The sequence below is a fragment of the Dipteris shenzhenensis genome, chromosome 21 (assembly GCF_047967505.1).
Source record: "Dipteris shenzhenensis isolate YYH24624 ecotype China chromosome 21, Dip_SZ_1.0, whole genome shotgun sequence".
In the NCBI taxonomy this organism is placed as follows: Eukaryota; Viridiplantae; Streptophyta; class Polypodiopsida; order Gleicheniales; family Dipteridaceae; genus Dipteris; species Dipteris shenzhenensis.
In genome coordinates, this window is record NC_141616.1 from 13,199,607 (window position 1) to 13,216,409 (window position 16,803).

A 16,803-nucleotide genomic window follows, 5' to 3' on the forward strand; every position below is an offset into this window, starting at 1 on the left:
AACATGCCCTTTCTTCCAGTCAAGGTCGTCATCATGAGCCTTGCATTGTAGTAGGCTCGAAAGTTCTTGACATAGCCAGAGTAGACGGACTGGGAGTTAAGCCGATTCAGAGCAAGGAAGCCATCGACCATTTTCCGATCTTCCTCGCCCAGATCACTGAGATCAGGAGATTGCGGAGCTCGTTCGATTCCCGGGCGGTCGAGCGGGCGTACAACCTGCAGCTCGTTACGTCCGCCAACCAGCAGGCGAGCGGCCCACCTGGCGGCTCGCACCAACATTTCCCGAAAGTCATCCATTCTTACTTCACTGCACTCTGGCGGCAACCTTCTCAAGAGTAGTCACACGCTACAACTGGGCAACTTCTGATAATGTAATAGTGTCCGGACTCCTAGCTTTGTTGTAGAAGGTTAATCTTGAGGGCGTCGATTGCTAGAGTGCGGCCGGGTAAAGGAAGCAGATATGCGGGAAGCTAAAAGTGAAGGGACTATTCTCGAGCCTAAATGCATTGAGCTGCATCTTAGAGTAACCAAGCGGATTGAGAATGGCTAGGGAGGCTTTATCCGATTCACGTACATGATTAGAGCAAGACGCATTTTATTAACTATGATTATTATTTTTTCCCCCCACCCACCCACGCCCTTGACTACACTAGCCCTCAGTCTGTCCCCCTCACATATTGAAACATGGGGAAATAAAAATTTCCACCGACCCACGCCCTTCACTAGTCTAGGGGTGACTAACGAGGGTTGATGCCCCAATTTTTATTCTTTGGTTGCTTCCTAAACTAATTGAATTCCGATTTTTTTCTCATGGGAACTTACCTAAAGGTCTAAGGTCGATGTAAATTTAATGTCCACTGCCCCATCTCGACTAATTCAATTTTGATTTTTTACGTGAGGAGGTGCCTAAAGGTCCAACGCGGGTGGAGATTCCAAGGTCGTTGGAGATTGAATCTCCACCTCTCATGGAGCTATTTTTATAAAAGGAACATGGCTCTCTCATTTCAACCTAATATGTTCTAACTAAACTAACTAGCCCACAATTATACAAACCAGCACACAATTACATTCAACGCCACAAAACACACAACTCTTACTAAAGTAACCACCCCAAAATTAAACTATTCGATCCACAATTAAATTGAACTAGCATGAAGCACACAATTCTAACTAAACTAACCATACCATAATTGATTTTACGAGCCCATAATCAAGTTTAAGTACCAAAAAACACAAAATCATTATCCATAATTATAATTTTCACACACATTTGGGAACTGAACCCAAGCGGACTTTCTAAGTCACTGCTTGGAACATGGCTCGCAGCCTCAAGCCACTCGCCATACTTTGCGCACTTTCCTTCTTAACAAGTCCTCCTCTGACCCATTCCGCTATACAACCATGAGCAATGCACCTAACTAGGAGCTGTATACACGATTGTTTAAGGCCTTTAGAAAAAATGAGTACCCATAAGTAATCAGTTTTGTAAAAGGTATAGAAAAGTAGAAGTATGGGTATATTGGGGCATGTGTATAACAGGTTGAGTGTTCAAGGAATTAAATTTATAAAGGTACCATGAGTAATGCACATAGCTACTCCTAAACTATAACAAATAATGCAGGACTTGTATACATGTTCTAAAACAATAATGAGTATCCATTTGTAAAAAGTGTAGGACAGTGGGCCCTATGGGTATATTTATTTAGGAATGTGTAGAACCTTGAGTGTTGGTAGATTAGGACCTTATATATGTTTTGAAATGTATTCATGAAAAACCTTTCTTTAATAGAATGTGAATATCATTTTTTAACAATGGAACTCTAAAGTATATAAACAAGGTTCTTGAAAATTATAAACCACAAGAATATAAAGGTTTTTAGCCCATAGGAGCTTTTTTTAAAAGGTAGTTTATATAAATATTAATACTAATATAGAAATATATTTAACCTAGAAGCTACTGATGTTTTTAATAATTGACAAGTTGATCGGGTCAACTAGTTGTGCCAAAATTTTAAAATAAAGACATTAAATGACACCAATGATAAAGCCACAAGTTGGTTCATTTCAAGGAAAGTGTCACAACAACACAAAGCAACTATAGACGCGCTTGGTAGACACGCAAAATAGCGGGCGCGTCTATAGGCGTTGCTTTAGCAGAGGAATTATGGGCGCATCTAAATGCGCGTCTAAAAGCTCATTTATTTGCATGTAACTTACCGCGTCTACGTGCGCATCTAACTTGAGAAAATACGGGCCCGTCTAACATCGCGTTTATTAGCACGTCTATTTGTGCGTGTATTAGTGTGTTTATTTGTGCGTTTACACTGAGAATCAGACACGCATTTAGACACGCAAATAGACGCAAACCAGAGAATACAGAAAGTGAGATTTTGGTGTACGTCATTGCTTTCCAAACATTGCCCATGATTACCAAAGCACATAATTTTTTGCAAGCCCACATATATAAGAATTAAGTGAGATGAGGAGAATGAGACAATATGTAAAATAGTTTTGCCAATATCAATTATGGGGCTACGGTTCAATCTCATCCTCAATGAGATCAACCCTTGCCAAACTATTTACTTCAAAATCCAAACAAGTGTTTAGATCTACAAATACATTCAACCCACTACTACTTGTACCACTCATGTGCTCATCGAAATCAGCATCTCGAATGGTAGGCTCGTCCTCACGGGTAATGGCCTCAATATCTGTATCTCCTATCTCATGATCATCCTCCTCTCTCGTATCATGGTCATCATCACGTCCATGGCCATGATCATCCTCCATACGCTCCACATTAGTAAATGTGCTATACATCACTTTGGAACGTGGCATAATAGGTATGACATGCCACCATCTATTATTATCCACCATTGGTTGATAGACAACCTAATTCAAACACAAATACAATCATGTTACTTTTCTTGCATCAAATATTTAAAAGCGAGTATTTTTATATGTGTGCACAGTACCTGTTCACATTGTTGCGGTAGTACTAGTGTGTCCTTCCTACTTTGCCAAAACTTTGTGGAGTCAATAGTTACAAAGCCACTTGCATGGCGTTTGATTGTTGGATTAGGGCCTCTTTCCACCACGTCCTTAAACCACTTTACATCCAAAACATACACAAAGAAGCGTCGAAAGTCAAGCATAATAATATCTTGGATTATGCCACAATAATCATCCATGGCTCCATTGGCTCCCTCAAATCTAGCAATGACGCCGCAATCTTGTGTGTTTCTCTTATCATCAATCCGTTGTGTTCGAAAATTCTTGCCCTCACACCATATAGCATTGAACATAGTGCACTACACCAAGAAAAAATCAATTAAATAAGCAATCTAAATTATTGAAAGCTCCTAACTTATGCATATATACCGACCTTGCTCATGCATCCCCTAGCATACTCCCATTCTTCCATTGTGATATGCATCCCCTCGTCTTTCTCTGCTTTCTCCATTTCATCAAGTAGCCAATCCACATGAATATCCTTTGGAAGTGCTCTTAGATACTGAGGGTATGGCACACGAGATCCGTGGTGTGTACAAAAGAGGGCCCTTTCTTCTTATCTTCTTGCCTTTGCATCCTCGTATCTTGTCACCCATCTTTTCATCACATCACTATTAAGCATGCAAAAGAGGTTGATACTTTTATGCAACTCCGTGTCTATTACTTTGTTGCGTCCTTTCCCTTGAGGCACAATAGAGGTCATCCTTAGGTCTTCATCATCTCTCCATAGTCGTGGGAGAGAGCTATCCACATCAACAAGAAACTCAAAAATATATACAAGTGACTCTTGTACCAACCAACCCTCGGCCATGCTACCTTTGGGTCTTGCATTTTGTCTCACGAAGCCCTTCAAGGTCTTCATGAAGTGCTCCAGGAAGAACAACCATCGTGGATTTATAGTACCGCATATAGCAATCTCATCCACCAAATGCACTATGAGATGTAGTTGGCTTGTGAGAATAGAACGTGGAAATGTCTCCTCCACTAAACAAACCGCCTCCACTGACATAACTAGAGCATTCTCAAGCATTGTGGGATCTATTTCCTTTGAGCTCACATACCTCACAAGCTCGCCCATCTTGTAAATACAATCTTTCACGTCCTTCGATGCACTACATGAAATGCTAGTAGGTAGTATGAACTGAACCCGCGAGGAGGTGGTTGATTAGTTGCTTATAGCTATTCACTCACAAATTTGAAAGGAAAAAGATATTATGCACATAAAATACTTAGTCGGAGCATCTTGTGCCAATCATGAGATTTCAAGCCATATAATTGCTCTACACCTCTTTTCTTGCTCTTTGTAAAGGCTCCCTTCAAACACCTCATGCATCCACCAGTGGGAGTACAAATTGTAGTAATAGCGCGCTTCACCGTTGCCATCTCTAGCTTTGATAACATCCACAGTGCACGAGGTAAAAAAACATGCCCATTTGGTCTCTCTTGAGGCCAAGCTTCACGCATCCTCCCTGTGATACGTAGATCCTCCCTTATGCCTGCCGATTCTTGTGTCCCATTCAAATGCTCCCAAATGGTAGATGCCACATTCTTAAAGATATGCATGGGATCAAGCAGGTGATTGATCTTGAGGTGGGACCAATATGGTAATCGATAAAAGATGGAGTATCTAAACAAAATAAAGTGTTAGCGTGCAATCTTTACTTTCAGCCAATATAGCCAATCTTTACTCCTAGCCAATAATTACAAACCCTTACCAGCTCATGCCAAGTGGTGAAGTCGTCATGGAACCGTCCTAAATTCTCATCCAATCTCCCGCAGTGAGTGATTGTGGGAAGAACATATCTAGGATGATCAGGTGGGAGAAATCGATGGTGATTCTCATAGATGACCTTATTCAATGCGTCTGCCCGTGAGGCAACTAGCGAAGGACCACAAACAGGACATGCATGGTAACCCGATGTAGTGAGACCTGAACAATAGATGCAATTAAGAGTGGAAGGTGGGTTTAGGGTCCTTTGAACTATTTATCCTACCACCTGTAAGTGTAAATGTGGTTGATGAATATTTTGAGGTGATTCTTCATTAGCCGTATAAGTTCGTTGGAATACATCTCCTTGCCAACAAGGTCTTTTCTTTACTTCTTTTCCCCCTGCACCATGGTTCCTGTCTCGACATTCTAGAAGACCTTCACCATCACCTTTCTGGAAACAGAATTCATCTCACATGGGCAGCATGACATTTTGCATGATCCACATTTTTTGCAGTCACCCAAAAGACACCCACGATGGTGGTAGTAGCCTTAAACAGGTTTGGGGCACAACACAAAATTCCAAAGACTAGTGACACCCATGTTAGCATGTTGAATAGCTTTGTAGCCACACTCCTTCAATATTTCCACATACCTTACATGCAAAGCACATTACAAGTAGAAAGTAGTGGAAAAGCACTCATAAAGCAGTCAAAAAAAGCCCAAGCAGTCATAAAGCGCTACTAAAGCAGTAACAAGCACATGCAAAGCACTACCAAAGCACATGTAAAGGACTTGGGCAAAAAGCTTTTGATATGATGATTGTTTTCAAGGACTTCAAAAGCGAATCCCTAGCAATGAAAAAGCATCACTAAAGCATTTCCATAGCATTGAAAAGCAATGTAAAACACTCCTCAAATAGAAAGCCATGGGTAGCAGCCACAAATCAATGTTAAAGCACTCATAAAGATCCACTACCTCCACCTCCAAAAAAGAAACTACAAGCTCCATCTCAAAGACAAAAACAACAGCCAAGAATGCAAAATCCTTTGGTGAAGTCAACCAAATTCACCGGCAAGAAAGGACAAGATCCAAACAGTCAGTTAAACAATTTGAAACAAGGTGGGCTGCAAGTAGATTTGGACACAACTCCTGGACCTCACAAAAAAAGAGCAGTTTACAGGAACTTTTAATGGTAAGGCCTTGATTTGGCTTATACAATATGGTGTAGCTCATTTTGCCTCTTATGATGAATTGAAAACTGCATTTTAAAGCCGTTTTTATAAAGAAAAAACTCCAAAATACATACTCAAGAAGCTTCTAAATATGAAGCAAAAACATCTCTTAGTTGAAGACTATGCACAAATGTTCAAAAATTTCAATAGCAGATTCACAAACAATCAACAACCCACTGATGAGCAGTTGGGAGATTATTTCTATAAGGGACTAAACAAAGAATTACGGATATTAGTAGCTGGCAGATATCAACTTGGAGGAGTAAACGATTTTAACAACATGGTTGATGCGGCACAAAGAGAAGAACAGAGACTAGGCATGAAGTCAAGGTCTAAAGAACAAAAGAAGAAAAGCATTCCAACTCTGACACAGATTTTGAAACAGAGATAGACATCGATGTAGAAGACAAGGCAAGTGATGATACAGAAGATGACACATCAGATGACGAGAGTGAAGAGGAAGAGACCTCAAAGAAAAAGAAAAGATAGAGCAAGAACAAAGAAAAATAAAAAGGCAAGAAGAAAACAGACAAGCTCTTTAAGTTAGAGCAAATGATTAAGGAGCAATTGGAAACATTAAAAACACCCCCACCCTCGCCCAAAGTTGCTTGTGCATTTTGTGGGAAGGACAATCATGAAGAAGAGAGATGCTGGTATAATCTAAATTATAGGGGGAGAGTCCCTCCTCATGTGCAAAATTCAAACACTTAAGCTCCACCCATGGGAGCTAATCAGATTGCAGTAGGCAGGCAAGGACAACAAAGATTCAATAATGCACCACCAAGAAGACCCAATCAGTAGAAATCAACAAGGACAAAACCAGGATCAAGCATGCACATACTATGGCATGGAAGGCCATAGACAAGATCCTCAATGTGCATAATCAATTATAATGCAAGAGGTAACCAAAATCAGCAACAACAGCCACCATCAGGTGTTCATATGGTGGATTTGGATCCTATAAATGAGGATTACAATCAACAAAATCAAAGAAATCATGGTAATATACATCCACTAACAATTACCTGATCTAAAGGTACAAAGCCCATGCCCGGCCTTGGAGATGCATGTGTGGGTCTCGACGGCGGTGACTCATGTCATGGGGATGTTGAAGAGATGTTGATGGAGCCTCCACTCCAAGCTGCTCCTTGTGAGAGCAATACAAGGCATGAGTCATCTACAAGTGTGACTTGAGCTCCTCCGGATTGTTGCAATGTGTTTCCACAAGAGAAAGAGGGAAGGGGGAGAGGGGAGAGGAGAGGGGAGAAGGGAAGAAGAAGAAGAGGAGAAGGAGAGGGGAAGAGGAGAGTGAAAGTGGATGGAGTTTCAAACACAAGGGCACTATAATGGAAACAAGGGAACACCCAAAACACTCTCTTGGAAGAGAAGAGGAGCCTGTATTCAAACTTGTGCAAACAACAATGAAGAACAAAGTCAACACTTTGGCCTTTTATACAAGTCACCATTTGACAGGAGGGCCAACCCTTTTCCTTTTTAGCACTCTCCTTCTCTTTACAACCAAAGGCTCTTGGGCCCATTGTGTGCTAAGGCATATTACTATTCTTTCCATCTCTCCCTATTGGCAAAAATAGCACTTGTGTTAACCATATTAAAGCACTTGAGACAAACCTAACATTAGGAAGTGCTCCTAACTAGTTCCCAAATAGCACTGGTGTTAGCCTCACACCTCCTAGGCTTAGGTGATTTGGGGCTCAAACTCCCTGAGCGCCCTCACCATTTGTGGTTCAAGCCCCCCACATGAGGCTCAAAACCTAGAGTGGCAGGGCTTAACTCCCACAAGACACTCAATGGCAACCCTAAACGTTGCCTAGATGCCTTTGCCTCGAGATATTTGGGGATCAAACTCATTGAGTTTGAGCTGTTCTCCTTTCATGGCTATTTTTGTTGGTGTGGCTATTTCTGTGGACGTAGACTTGAAATGTGCACATTGCCTACAATCTTTGGTCTTGGGTGTTAGCTGGAACATACAATGTGTGCCTGGAATCCTTGGACTTTGGGTATTTGGGGATCAAACTCCCTGAGCTTGTTTGTTGGAGTAGATCATGGGGCCTGATCACCTCTAATCACTGATTACCTTGCATTCGCGACTGTACTCTGTGGATGTTAACATGTCCCCTTTCCTGTTGCTGATCCGTCCTTGGGTCAGCAGTCACTTGGAAGGAGGTCGGTGGTGAGTACCGTCTGTAGGATTGTGTAGCAGTCTAGCTGTCGTGGAGTGAGGCGAGTGAGGTACGCACGATACTTCCAAAAATGGGTGACGTGCATGTCCTCGTAGGTACAGATGTGATGTCCATGGAGATTGCAGATGCGGAGGTAGAGGCAGAGGTCTTGGAATTGCGTCAGACCGATGTCAGGATTGAATACAATCTTGTTTAGATTGTGGAGGCGGTTGTCGATGGGGTAACTATGAGCGGGGAGATCGCGGAGGAGTAAGAGGAGGAGGCGGTTGAAATGTACTGCTGCTATGATGGCTAGATATGGAACGGAGCCATACATGTCGTTGAATGACTAGAGGCGGAAGAAAAATCCCCCCTGAGTCATGTCTTTGGGGAAGTTGTACTTTGAAAAGTTGTACAACATATTTTCGTCTTGCTACTGGAATTCTCTAAATTTGGGCCAAGTCCATCAATGTTCCATTAGCATATATAGTGGGTGGATGCATCGATCGATGTGGGCACTGCAATAGTAGCGCCAAAATTTCTCCAGCTTCAAGAAGGGGAGTCGCTATCATGGCTGTGGAGTAGCATCTACATCAGTCTTGTGGACTAGAGCATCGGGGGCGAGGCTGTATCCTCTTATGCGCTTTGGATGCTTGTGTCACCAGCTGTCAAAGGATTGCGTGATGAATTGTGTGAGGGGGTGCACCTCAAGGATCGTAGAGATAGAGGTGGGAGCCCTCGAGCTGGCACTCCCAATGATGCATTAGTGCACTATCTTGCAACTCCTGAAAGGACTGTAAGTCCAGGTGCCATTGGACATCTTCAGGGGGGGAAGCAGATGGCAGAGCATCATCATCTGCGATAGGCCTGGGCTCCAAATCTATTGTACCTATTGCCATTGTCGCGTCAGCTGCCCATACAAAATTGGCTGCTCGAACAGCATGTTGAAGGCTATGTCAGGAAGGTCGACCAGAGTAGTAGAAGAGATGGTGGTGTTAGAGGCGTTATATGAATACTCCGACAGTGTTGTTTGAGGGAGGGGAGGTTGGGCGGCTTGTTGGGTGGGATCCAGAGGAGGTGGTGGTGGAATTGCGACAAGGGGGGCAGTAGTATTAAAGATGGTGATGGCTTCATTTCCCTCTTCCTTGATGACTTCCTCTGGGTTGGCTACATGAATCGTTTCAAAATTGCTCACCAAGGACTCAAGTGAGTCTTGGAGAGCTTATAGCACCCTATTGAAGAGGATTATTATGCTGAGGGGGTGGTGGGTTGTGGACTACTGGTAGGCCGTGAGGTGCCTTGAGATTGGACTACAGAGGCTTGGCCGTAGGTCTACATCCAATTGATGTCTGCTTGTAGACTTTTGGGTGTGCAGACCCACAGTGTGAGCTCCTCTGGCTTTGTGACTTGCATCACTTCATCATCCATTGGATAATTAAGGGACTCAGGTGATGATGCGGCAATAGGCTTGAAAATTGAGGATGGGATGGGCGGCTAAGGTTTGGAGATCGGAGGGGTAGAGAAGAGATATAGAAGTGGGTTGGAGATCTAAAGTAGGATATGGCTAAGATCGGGCGGTAGTGGTCGAGGTTACGGCGAAGGATATTTTGGAGGGTGTTAGGAGGAAGTGGAGTCGTGAGGTCTAAGTGGTAGATGAGGTTTTGCGCATGGAGTGCATCGAAGTGCATTTGGAGGGTCTAGGGGATGGTGCATGGTGCAAGTGTGTATGTGGTGAACTATGTGGAGACGTCCCTATACATCCGAAACTCTGGTTGCTCTCAGTCTTCTAATCCTAACTCCACTAATTGGGCAGGGGTGCATTGGCATTCGTTCTCTCCTTGGAGGGAAACCGTAATTTCCCTTTCTTGTGCCAAGAGATCCTGTAAGATTAGATATGTCATTCCTGGTGCTCCTGTGCTCAGGCGTACTGCACCTCTGCCTGCGCTTTTTGTTCCAGCATTGTTCGCAGGCTTGACTCTACCTTGTCGGCCTAGTCCATGAGCGTTTGGATCAGGGATTCACTTGTGGCAAGGTCGTCTTTGAGCCTTGTAATGGCTAGCTCAAGCTCCTCAGCTTTGGCTCGGTACTCTTTCGCTCTTTGTACTGTTGTGTGGCCCGTGGCTTGGGCTACAACCATTATGGATTGGCTATCATGTGTGGAGAGCTATGCCTATAGGAGGCTAGTTGAGAGTTGCGGTGATCTGTGGGAGCTATGCCATGGCTTCAAAGAGGTTCTGTTCCATCAGGTCTGCATGTGATAACTACTCAGCCGACATGTTGCTATAGCCACCTGATGCCCTATACTGGGGTGTGCTGCAAAACTATAGGGCCTCTGTTAGGCCTGCCCATGTAGAGGAAGAGGTGCCAGTGGTGAAGGATGTGGTCTCCTGGGGGGATGTGGAGACTAAGACATAGGACACATCAAGAGTGGTCGGCGTGGCTTGGGTCCCTGGATGGATGCCAATGGTGACAGTTTTGTCACCCTGGAGGTCTTCAATGAGGATGGGCTCCTCCTAAACCCGTTTGCCTTTATTCTAAGAATCCGCCTGCTAGAAACGCAATTGTTGTTGCACGATTTCTTGCATCGGGCGATCCTCATATTGTGCGAGCAACTAACTAGGTCTGGTTGCACATGACCGGCCACAATGGCACTAGGTGTTGTCCTTGCTTGCTTGGGCTTGGCCTCTATCTCATTGGGCTCTATCTGTGCTGGCCCTGTGGTGGATTTTTCGGCTAGCCCGAAGTTGACCGGTGGGTGTAGGTGCAGCAAGTAGTAGAGAACCGGCATGTATAGCATGGGATTTTGGATTACTTCCCCGTGTGTGTTGAGGTCGTCCCTCATTTGGTTGTAGAAGTAGTCAGCCCAATTGGTCTCTTGGGACTCCACCATGCACAGCAAGATATTTGGCACGACGAACTGATGGTGGTCTGTGTGCTTGACTTGTGTGAGCCATTGCAAGGCTCTTGCTAGCCTCTCCACCTTGGGCTTGTGAATGGTTGTGAACTAGAGTTGGCCCTTGCTCTTCTGGTGGTCAAAGTGACAGACTGCATTTTGAGGGCGTCCAGCTTTTTCTTTTTGGAGTACTCGTCACTGATCACCAGGAGGTTGAAGGCTACCCGTACCAAGACTTGATTGATTTGGTAGTGGTAGGGATTACTTGCTACATCTCGCAGGATGCCAATGAAGGTGGTGTTGTTGTATGCCTGGAGAAATTCTGCTAGCAGCTTCATGTCCAGGTGGCATGGGAGACGGTCGGCCACTTTGCTCAAGCTGGCAATTCTGAGTGCATCCTCCACCTTTGGCTCTTTCAATGCCGCATATGCTATGGTAGTGGAGGGTGTAGTCATGGTCCTCATATGCAAAGCACGAGTGCACAACGCACGCATCCAGTTCTTGGAGCCATGCTTCTCCAAGTGGTGAGTGCGCCTGGGAGGTCACTACCTTATACTCTCCTATTGATGGCATCAAGGCGCGCTTTCTTGATCTCGAGGGAGGCGTCCCTGTTGCTATCGTACTCTCCTGAGTGGCCTGCCTAGTGGATATTTCTTCTTCTCCTTGCAAATCTTCCAAGGGGATCTCGGAAGGTATGTGGATCATGGAAGATGGAGGAGTGCTTTGGGAGTATGATGGACCAGTGGCCCCTAGGATAGGGCGAGGGTGGAGTCCCAAGTCTGACTTGTACTCAAAGAACTCGTGTTCAGGATCCATCAAAAAGAGGGATGGCAGTTGAGTGATGAGGGAGTCGGTGGATGAGGAAGAGCTAGAGGACATGAACAACTTGTTCACATGGTAGTGGAAGAGGGCAGGAGGCTGTGAGAATTCGGGGCAAATTTTGAGTTTGGGGGCAACTACTATGGCGACGACCCGGCAGGATAAGCCTATTTATATAGATTTTACATCCCCATGGCCGGCGGGATACAGGTATAGCGACAATCGGTGGGGTAAATAGATGGCGATGTTCAGTGCGGTAAGTCGATGGTGACAGGCGGCGGGGTCTTTCTTTGGCGATAATCGGTAGAATTCCTTTATGGCAGCGATCAGTGTGATTTTCCTTGGGCAACGATCAACGTGATTTGGCTAGGGCAATGGTCAGTGGGGTTTTTCTTTGGCGACAACCAGCAGAATGCCTTTATGGCAATGGTCAGTGTGATTTTCCTTGGGCGACGATGGCATGATTTGGCTAGGGCAACGGTCGCTGGGGTCTTTCTCTGCCACAATGACTAATGGAATGCCTTTATGGCAGTGGTCGGTGTGATCTTCCTTGGGTGGCGACCGACATGATTTAGCTAGGGTGACGGTCAGTGGGGTCTTTCTTTGGCGACGACCGACGGGATACTTCTTGGGTGATGACCGATGTTATTTGGTGATGGCGATGGCTAGTGGGATGTTGGGATCACGGTGATGGTCGGCAGGATGGGATCGTGACGGTCGGTGGGATACCTCAATGGCAACAACCAGTGGGATACTAACTGTGTAAATGAGTAAAAGGAAGAAAGAGAGAGAGTGGTGGGGGGGTGTGAAGGGGGGGAAAAGAGTCAGTGAGTAGAGTGCACTTGTGCGGTGTGGGTGTGAATGTGAGGTCAACGTGCAAGATGGTGAACAAATGCAAAAATGGACGACTGATTCTAATCACCTGGTGCTGACTGTAGGTGTGTGTGTGCATGTGTTTGGATGGGACTAATGGGTTGCGGGTGTATCGGGTGAGATGCCTATCATACTGACTCACCTTGGACTTGATGATTATGAGGAATGTAGTGTGGGCGGGTGCCTTGCTATTGCATAGCATGTTAAAAGCCACGTAGAGTAAGTGTCCAGCTTGTTTTTTACCTTGGACGCCAGAGGCACATTAGCATTGGGCTTAGTTGTTGGGGCATGGTTCATCTGTTTGGGGGGAGTGGGTTCTTGTGGGACCGCCCTTGGCATAGACCCTTGCTTTCTTGAGTGGGTCGGTACCTTCATAGGTGGTACTTTGGAGGGTTGGCCTTCGGAATCAGAGGGAGGTTCTTGTGTAACACCTTGCAGGGGGGGTCGGTTCTTGAGGGACTCCTTGGCTGTCCTTGGCACCATTTGTGTCGAGGCATAGACTACTCGCTATACTAGTGTGTACTCGGTACCTTGGGCTTGGCATGCTTCGTTCAGTTCGTCGGTAGGTTCTTGTGGTGCTGTATCTCAAGGAGACACAGGTTCTTGTGTTGCTGCCCTCTATACCTTCAAGGGTTGCTCCATCAACTTCGGGACCCAAGAAACCTTCTTGCCTTTGCCGCCCAAGTGGTTGGTGGTGATCGAGGGGTGTGGCGGTGGATGAGGTGGATGAGGTGAGAGCGCTGGCAGCGTGGCCTTCTTCTTGTAATGGATGGTTTCGAAAGAGACGTCCTTGAGGCGACTGGGACCTTTTGTGCTGCCTGGACTTCCTCTGGGAGTCGAGTCTGATTGAACTAATGTTGGGTGCAGAGGATGGCCTCTTGTACTTGCTGTTCACGCATTTCCTAAGCTAGGGATGGTGGTGGCAGTGGAACGGGAAATGGCATTGGTTTACCACTATGGCTAGCTTTCTTTGCCCTTCGAGCTAGGAATTTGGTGGGATGTTGGAGGTGGCAAGTGCTTCCACTCCACCTTGCTATGTAGCTTCAGTGTCATGGATCGACGAGGGTGGAACTAAAGAAGCAGGGCTTGGTCCACACACTGGAATTACCTCCATTCTACCACCATTGGTGAGTGAAGCAGTTCGAGCGTGCCAGTTGATTTGACAATTCACAGCGTATCACCAAATTCTTCCCAATATAATCTATTCTTCGATTGCTTCTATGGGGAGAACGTAAAAGCATATATCCATTGCTTAGCGTACAACCGTTAGACTTAAATTCACAAAACCCAAAGTTTGTAGGAGTTGGCCATTTATAGCTTGTATTGAAGCGACGGTGAAGGTTAGTAGTACCTATAGCTTTTCCCATACCTCACGGGGGAGGAAGTTATGGCTCGCTCCTGGATCCATGAGAGCTTTGATGCGCATGTGCGGAACTTGTAGTTGAACAAGCAACCTGGCTAGCTCCACTGTTAGCTTATCTGTTAGCTACATCTGTTCAGCCATTGTCTTAAGCAGTGTCATTTGCCTATGTTGTCAAAGCTTAGCATTGCGGATTCTGGTTTCCTCGATGGCCAGGCATTTCATTTTGGCCACCTCGGCCTTGAGTTCTTTTTCTCTATGCACAGCTTGAAGGGTGGAGAGAGTGAGTGGGCTATAGTGTCTTTTTAATTTGCTCCCATTAAGGTAGCCATCCATTTTTATCCCATCAAGGGTGGCTATTCGGCACGACCCTTGGGGAGTGATCTCAACTATGTGGTAGGGACCCATGCCTCGATACTTAAGCTTGTGTTTAGTATTGCGGACACTATATAGGAGTGCCAAGTCTCCTTCTGCCAGGTCCTTGTTTTTGAGGTTGCGATCAAACCACTTTTTCCTTCGGGCCTTGTCTACCCAGAGAGAGTAGGCTGCACACAACCTTGTCTCTTCTAACCTTTCGAGGTCAACTAGCCGTTCTGCTAGCGCGTTCTTTGTTAGTCTTTCCTTAATGGTAAGACGAAGGCTAGGCACTACATACTCCATTGGCATTATTGCCTCCACCCCAAAAGCTAGACTGAAGGGGGTACAATGCATGGCCGCTTTGTAGGAGGTCGTGTAGGCCCATAACACTGCTATGAGCTTATGTGATCAGTCGGTACGACTGGCTTCCACTGTACAGGTGATGATCTTGCAGCACCTTTTATTGGAGCTCTCGCCCAAGCCATTTGCCCTAGGGTAGTATGGCATTGAATTCCTATGTATAATCATAAACTCACTAGTCAAGATTGCTATCATTTCGTTGAGGAAGTGAGTTCCTCAGTCGTTGACTAACTCTAATGGACATCCGAAACGTGTAAATGACTTGTTCATATAAGAATTTGGCAGTTGATCTCACATCGGCCTTCACCGTGGCTCATCCTTCTACCAACTTGGTGAAGTAATCGATGGCCAAGATGATGTATCTGGCCCCCATCCCCTTAGCTATTGGGCATATGGGTCTAATGAAATGGATGCCCCATTTTTTGAAGGGTTGATCGGTCAGGATTCTGATCAAGGGCATCATGTCTGTCTTGTGTGGGATTTGGATACGCTGGTAGGGGTCACATTGTTTGATGAATTCGACCATGTCTCTGAAGAGTGTTGGCCACCAAAGACTAGTTTGCAACACTTTACATGCTGTAACATCAGCAGCAAAATGATCGTCTGCGATTCCTGAGCAGGCTTCTTCAAGCACATCGATGTATTCATGTTTGCACACACATCTTCATAGGATGCCATCCTTGCCCATGCGATATAGTTGGTTGGCTATCAGTTGTTGATATGGTGATGCATCCTTAATTAGTTTGCGGGCTCTATCCTTCTTAAGGGCCTGGTCCAGGGGTAATCCGTTGGCCAAGTAGTGGCCGATTTCGGCGGCCCATTCGGGAATGATGTCGAGGAAGAAGAGAGAGGAATTTGGGAGATCATCATCTACTCCTGTTGGGGCTTCACCGTTTGGGATCCTCGATAGGTGGTCGGCCAAGATGTGGGTGCGAGGGCGTGGAGGTTCGGCCTGAGTGGCCTGAGTGCGAGTGCGTGGCCTGAGTGCATGGAGGTTCAGCCCTGTAGCTTGCATAGATGATACCAAATGTTGATTCCAAGACTCTACCATTGCAATCCTTTTGTCTCTTTCATGAAGCAAAGTTCCCTTTATGTACCGTGACTGTGAAGTCGAACTCTAGAAGGATTAACATCCACCTGGGGATGCGTCCCGTCATGTAGGGTTTGTTGACCAAGTATAGCAATGCTTGATGGCCCATGAAGAAGACAAAATTGTTAGCCAACAAGTAGTGCCTGAACTTCTTGACTACATAGGCCATGGCAAGGCCTTCCCTCTTAGTTGTAGCGTAGTCAACCTCAGCCTCATTTAGTTGGTGGCTCGCAAAGTAGACCGGGTAATCTAGATTATGTTCCCCGGGTTGGGCTAACACACCCCCGATGGCAAAGTTGGAGGCATCAATATGGACATGGAATATTAAATTCTAGTCGGGTGACCTCAACACTGGTGCGGTGGCTAGAGCTAGTTTGAGGGTTTCAAAGAATGTTTAGCATTCCTTGATCCAATCAAAGGACACTAGCAGTTTGTATAATGGGCGGGCTATGTTCACATAGAACAAGATGAATCTCTTGTAATAGCCCATGTGGCCAGTAAATCATTGGACTCCCTTGGCATTGGTGGGGGGTGGTAACTCCAAGATGAGTTTGATTTTATTATGGTCCATAGAGATTTCATTTCGGGACACTATGTGGCCCAGGATGACACATGTTTGACCCAAAACTGGCACTTAAGAGGATTGAGGGATATGCACTATAAGCGGCATTTCTTGATGAGGTACTTCAAGTGGTCATCCCACTTTGAGCGAAGAAGACTTCCACAAAGTCTCTTAGTTACTCTTTGAATACTGTGATCCATTGGAAGGTAGCATGGGCATTGGTTAATCCAAATATCATCACCTTGGCTACATACACACCCCATTCAAATATGAAGGCAGTCTTATGTTGATCTTGCAGGCCGATCGACTTGTAACCTAAAAATCTGTCTAGGAAGCTATACGCTTCCTTTCCGGC